The sequence below is a fragment of the Triticum urartu genome, chromosome 1A (genome assembly GCF_056163025.1).
Source record: "Triticum urartu cultivar PI428250 chromosome 1A, HENAU_Tu73, whole genome shotgun sequence".
Classification (NCBI taxonomy): Eukaryota; Viridiplantae; Streptophyta; class Magnoliopsida; order Poales; family Poaceae; genus Triticum; species Triticum urartu.
In genome coordinates, this window is record NC_141873.1 from 44,130,523 (window position 1) to 44,136,788 (window position 6,266).

A 6,266-nucleotide genomic window follows, 5' to 3' on the forward strand; every position below is an offset into this window, starting at 1 on the left:
GAATCAGGTAATGAGGAGGAGCCTTCTATTCAACCAATCTCATTAATAAAGAGATCCAAAAAGAGGATTGAACCCACACATGATGTGAAGAAGAAAAAGAAAAGACGGAGAAGTAAAGGTAGAAAGGTATCTCTCCCAAATGATGTTGCTCCTACTACTCATTGTGATGATGATAATTGCTATACTATCGGTGCTATCCATACTATTAATGATGAGAGTGATTATGCTTATGATATGAAAAGGCCCAAGCTTGGGGATGCTATGTTTGATGAGAATGACAAGTTTGAAAATATATTTGCTGCAACTAATGTTTGTCCCAAGCTTGGGGATGCTATGATTAATGAAGATGATATTTGTAGTCTCCCGAGTTTTGATATGCAAATTTATTATGATGATAGCATGCCTCCTACTTATGATGATTATATTGATGAAAGTGGGTTTGGAAGAGTGTCAACTTTAGGAAGTAATGATCCCACTATTTGGGAGGATGTTGAATCTTATTTTGACAATTATGAAAGTGGATTTGGAGAGGTCATGACTTTATTTAGTAAAGATTCCACTATCTTGGAAGAGGTTTCAATTGATTATGATGAGAACAAAGTTGCTACTTATGATGATTATTGTGATGACACGTATGCTATAAAAAGTAGTGATGATTATATTAAAATTTGTTATGATTATGATTACCCTTTTTCTGAACCTTACTCTTTTAATGTGGAAACAATTTATAGTATTCAAGTTTCTTATGATACTCCCACTATTTCGAATGAGAAGAATCTTGCTTATGTGGAAAGTAGTAAATTTTCTATGCTTGTAGATCATGAAAAGAATGGTTTAGGTGTTGGTTATATTGTTGAATCCACTCATGATGCTACTGAAAATTACTATGAGGGATGTCGTGGTGGGCGCACGGCAGATGCCAAGGGATGGCTAAAGAGAGGAGGAGGCTCGTGGGCGCTGGTGGACTCTAGAGGCGAGGTTGGCATGAGCGGGCGCGGGACGCCGGACATACCCAGGTTCGGGGCTCTCCGGAGAGATAATACCCCTAGTCCTGCCGAGTGTAGTTGTATGATTGATAGTACAATGTTGCTCCTGGAGCTATATGGAGGAGGAAGGAAGCTGGCCAAGGCTTAGGCAGTTCCCTCTCCTTGGGTGTTGCGAACTAGGTGTGTGTGATGGAATGAGTTCGCCCGTATGCATGAGGGCTCCTGGGGGTTTTATAGGTCAACCCCCAAGGGTACAGTGGTAATGTTACAAGTCGGTGGGTCCGTATTGTCGGTGTCTGGGGTCCCGGGCTGGGTCCCGCTGAGGGCTTGTGGTTCGCGGGGTTCCCCTAGGTGCGGGCCCCGCATGCCTAGGGGGACTGTGCGCCGTCTTGTCGACCGTCAGGGCGTGGCCGAGTCGAGTCACGTACGGTGCTCTCTCTCAAGTCGCCGCTTGATGTTGTCAGCGGCGAAGGCGGGGGCACTGTAGCCACACCGGCCCTGGTCAGCGGGTAGGTGAGGAGCACTGTTGCTACGTACCCGCTGACCAGAGGCATGGGCGGGGCACTGTTGCCTCGGTCATCATTGATTGAAGTCTTGTCCCCATCATACAGCCTGGATGGGACGGGAGTTGACCCGCGGCTGGATTGCGTAGCACGGCACGGGTGGCACTGGCTTGTTGAGGAGGCTTTGGTCGTGCCGGGTTCGGCTGTCTTGCGCTAGTTGTTGGGGCCGAGTCGACGTGTCTTGCCGGGTCGGCTAGTCTGGCCGGCTTGCGGGGCTTGGCCAGGTCGAGCGACCCGGCCAAGCGCGGCTCGACCCGGCCAAGCGCGTGCCAATATTGAGGGGCAGTGCCAACCCCGTTGTTTTTGAAGAGGATCCGGATTCCGTTGCCTGCCCGGGGTCCATCCCCCCGACAGTAGTCCCCGAAGCTGTGAAGGTCCGCCGTCTTCGGATGAGTGGGCCTTCGTAGTTTCCCCCTTAAGCAAGGTGGATTCTGCGAGCGCCGGGTCCGGCAACCCACTGTGTGCCGGTTTTCTCAGAAACCGGATCGTGGCCTCCCGGCCGTGGCGGGGACCGAGAAGTCCGCCAAATCTTGGGGCAATCCCTCAGGCTTCGCGTGGGCGCCACGTGGTGCCCGGAAGTCGGAGGGGCCTGACAGGCCACGCGCGTGACGGGACTGGGCGACGGGCTGGGGCCCACCGCTGCGCGCCCTCGGCCCAAGTGCGCGGATTTATTGCAGCGTCCGGGGGCCGGTTGCTCTTCCCCGGGCAGTTATTGCGCGTGTACGTGCGCACTTATTGTGGGGTAGTGGAAGGGGTGCGTGCAGACGATCCCACTTCCCCATGTTCAAACCGAGGGTTATAAATAGGGGGGGCAGGGGGCGGCGGACATTATTCTCGCTCGTGCCCTCCTGTCCCTTTTCTCACGCTCCGCTCCTTGCAACCGACGCACTGCGGCGCCTGCTGCTCTGAGCAGAACTCCTTCGCCGTCCATCTTCCTTCTTCTTCTTCTTCCTTTGATCATGTCGCTGCCCTCGGGCTCCTGGATGGGCTCGAACGTCACCTCCGAGGACATCACCCAACTTCGGGCAACGCGGCACCTGCCGCGAGAGACGGACGTTAACGTCCGCCTGCCGCGGGGCGAGCAGAGGCCTCGGCCTGAGGGGCAGGAGCGCGTGGTCTTCCTCACGCACTTCGAGCACAGATTCGGGCTGCCGGTGAGCACCTTCTTCCGTGCGTTCTTGGAGTTCTTCGGGCTCCAGCCGCATCATCTTGGCGTCGGCGCCATCGTCCATCTCTCCGGCTTCGTCACCCTCTGCGAGGGGTACCTGGGGGTCGAGCCTTCGATCGACCTCTGGGCGCGCTTCTTCTCCTTGAAGCAGCAGGGCCCGTCAGCCGGGGAGTTCGCCGACTGCGGCGCCGCCGTCATCTCGAAGCGGTCGGGGGCGGATTTCCCCAAGATCCCGCTGGAGGATTCTGCCAAGAAGTGGCAAAACTCCTTCTACGTCCTCAACCTTGGCGCGGATCGCATCAACCTTCCGGCCTTTGCCATCGCACCGCCGCGGGCGAAGACGAACTGGGGCTACTCGCCCAGGCGCCCGTCGCAGGAGATTGTCAATATCTGCGAGCGGGTGACGGTGATGAGCACGCAGGATGGGCTCACCAGCATCGACCTCCTCGCCGCGTTCATCAAGTGTCGGGACCTTCCGCTTCAGGGCGCTCCTGCCTCATCGGCGAGATGGTTGGCCTTCAAGACCCCAACCGCATGGTGTCGACGCGGCTGTCCATGGCGCAGATCACGCGCGGCGTGAATGACATCTCCAAGGCCAACCTTGGGGAGGACTGGCAGTTCGGCAAGGCGCCGTACAGCCGGTCGAACCCGGTGCCGCAGGTGAGTGTCTGGTCTTCTTACTTTGCTGCCGTGCACCTTCTCGTCCGTCCTGACGTGACGCGGGTGGTACTTCTGAACGTGATTCGGCATCCTTACGCCTGGGCCTCATCGCAGGTGGTGCCGGTGGCGCCAGAGGAGCCCGCGGCTCGTGGCGGGGAGGAGGAGGCCGAGTCCGACGCTGGCGCTAGGTGTCGCGTGGGTAAGTCTCATGTTTTTCTTCATGTGTCTTGAGTTGCTGACCGCGGCGTGGAACGGTCGGTGCTGACGCCAGTTGTTGGTGTAGCGGCGTTGGGCGGGGGAGGCGGCGATGCGGGCGGAGCCGGGTCCTCGCATGGGGCGGCGCCGAGCCGGCCGCATGGGAAAGACAGTGTCGCGCTGTGACCCAAGGCCCCGAAGCGCACGGCGGACCCGGCCGGGGACGGGAGGCCGGCCAAGAGGAAGCGCGGTGGCGGGCACGGGGGGCCAACCCCGGTCCCGGTCTTGGCGGGGTAAGCTTCATCTCTCGTTTGCGCTCATCCTTTGTTGAGCTAGTCTTGTTTTTTTTCCGCTCATTCTGTCTTCTTCTTTAGGTCGCCAATCGCGTTGGCGAGGGCGGCGGCAGAAGCCACGGCCGCCGAAGGGGTCGAGTTCCACAGGAGCCAGTCCGACCTCGCCAACCAGGCCGAGGTGGAGGGACGGGCCGACTCGGACCTCGGCCTGGATCCAAATGACGCCGAAGCCGTGGCCTGGCGGGACAGGAACCGGGCTGAGGCGGAGCTGAAGGCATCGTCGGTCCGGGCTTGGACCGACGCGGCGGCGGCATGGGCGCGAGCCGGCGCGGAGCCGGCCTGGCGCAAGATACCGGCGGGCACGGTGGTGGCGGCGACGGTCTTTGAGCCGTCGTCGGTGAGGGAGCGCGGCCGTGGAGGCCGGGCTAAGGTGGTCATCCCCGACCGGGCCGTCGTGGAGGTGGCGGATGACACCCCGCCGCGGGCCGACGTGGTCGAGTGAGGGGGGACCGATGGTGGTGGAGGCGGCGCCATTCTGGAGGAGACGCTGCGGGCGACGGTGTCGGAGGCGCCGCCGGTTTTGGAGGAGACGCTATGGGCCGCGGCGCCGGAGGCCACCCCAGCAGCTGGGCCGAAGATGGCGACGCGGGGTGTCCCTGCGTCCGGGTTGGAGATGGCGACGCAGGGCGTCCCGACGTCCGGGTCGTCGTCGGCACTGGGAGGGGCGTCGGAGGAGGTGTTGGCCGCGTCGCGAGTGGTCAGCGGGGAGTACACCTTGGTGCCCTAGCAGGGGGCGCCGAGTTTCCATGCTGCAGCCGGCGCAGAGCGGGGGCGCCGCTGTCTTCGGGCCTCAGACCCAGGAGGAGGCGGCGCTGGACGCCGTCAGTCGCCGCTTGCGAGGCCGGACGGAATGGCTCGAGGCCTTCGCCCAGGCCGAGGTGGAGCGGACGCGCGACCTGGAGCGCGCCGTGCTGGTAAGTCTTCTTTGTAATTTCTTCTTTGTGGGGGCGCACCAGCGCACCCATTGGGTGTAGCCCCCGAGGTTCGGGCCAACTATAGTAGTTGGGTCGAATCTTTAGAGTGTTAGCCTTGTTTTGATTTCCGCTTTCTTCAGCATCTCGACGCCTTCCGGGTTGCCACCTACAATCATCTCCTGGGCAAGCACCGGGAGCTCGTGGAGCAGCTTGCCGCCAAGGAGGAGGAGCTCTGCGTCGTCGCATGTATTCTTGTGCTCTTTTCTAGTGGGGGGGCGCTAGCGCACCCACTGGGTGTAGCCCCCGAGATTCGGGCCAACTGTGTAACTGTTGGGCCAAATCTTAAGTCTTGATTTTTCTTCTGTTGAGTCCTTCTTTTTCGCAGCCGAGGTGCTGTCCTGGCGGACTCTCCTGCTCCGGGCCGATCATCACTACGACCGGCTCATTGCCGATACCGGCCGTCTTGGCGTCGAGGCAGCGCAGGCGAGGGCGGAGGCGGCCGCGGCTCGGCGGTCTCTCGTCAAGGCCAACCGACTGCATGAGCAGCTGGCAGGTCACAAGATCCGCCTCAAGGCCGAGGTGGAGCACCTTAAGGCGGAAGCCGCCAAGGTGGCGGAGGCGCAGCAGGCCCTGGTGGAGGCGGACTACCAATTCGGCCAGCTGGCCGACGACAAGGGTCGGCTCCAGGCCGAGGTGGATCGCCTACGGGGGCAGGTCACCATGACTGAGGAGGCCCGTCAGGACGAGGCTCATCGCCGCGAGGCGGCCGAGAAGGCAGCCAAAGACAAGGACGCCGAGCTGAAGGCGGCCCTTGCCAAGGCGGCCGATCTGGAGAAGGCGCTCAAGGAGCGCGACCGCGCCATCGAACGGGAACGGCGTGGTACGTTGCTTGAGGCATAGCACTTGGAAGAGTCCTTCTCTAGTAAATGCTTTTTCTTGTCATTTGCCGGGTCGGGATCCGGCCTTTCTTCCTTGTTGTTCTTCTTCTAACTCGCTTCTTCCTTTGCGGCAGGGGCCTTCCCAGAGATGCAGCGGCTGGCAGAGGAAGCCGTCCGCTATCAAAGTGACCCGACCGGCGTCGTTGGGTCCAGGACGGATCCGCGGGTGGCCTGGACCTTCCTGGAGATCATCACCGCCGCTGAGGCCCGCCTGCAGATTCTGGGAACGCAGTTGGGGCGGCTGTCCCAGGCTGGCACCGTAATGACGGCTGCCCTATGGCCGGACTCCGTCCAACCGAGCAGCTTCTCGCACCTGGCGCGTTGGTTGGAGGTGGGCTGGACCGGCTTGGCGAGTGGCGCGTCTCCGCCGCTCGTGCCGGTGCTGAGATGGCGCTCCGGTTCGCGATGTCCTGGCATCCGGACCTCCAGCTGGACGCGTTGATGGGCCAGCAGGCCGGCTCGGAGCAGCTCTTCCAGGAGAAAGCCAGC

General features: G+C 60.5%; 1 pseudogene; it reads left to right on the forward strand.

The window, feature by feature from the left end:
* Positions 1-2,508: 2,508 nt before the first annotated feature.
* Positions 2,509-3,608, forward strand: LOC147989831 (uncharacterized; annotated as a pseudogene).
* Positions 3,609-6,266: the final 2,658 nt, after the last annotated feature.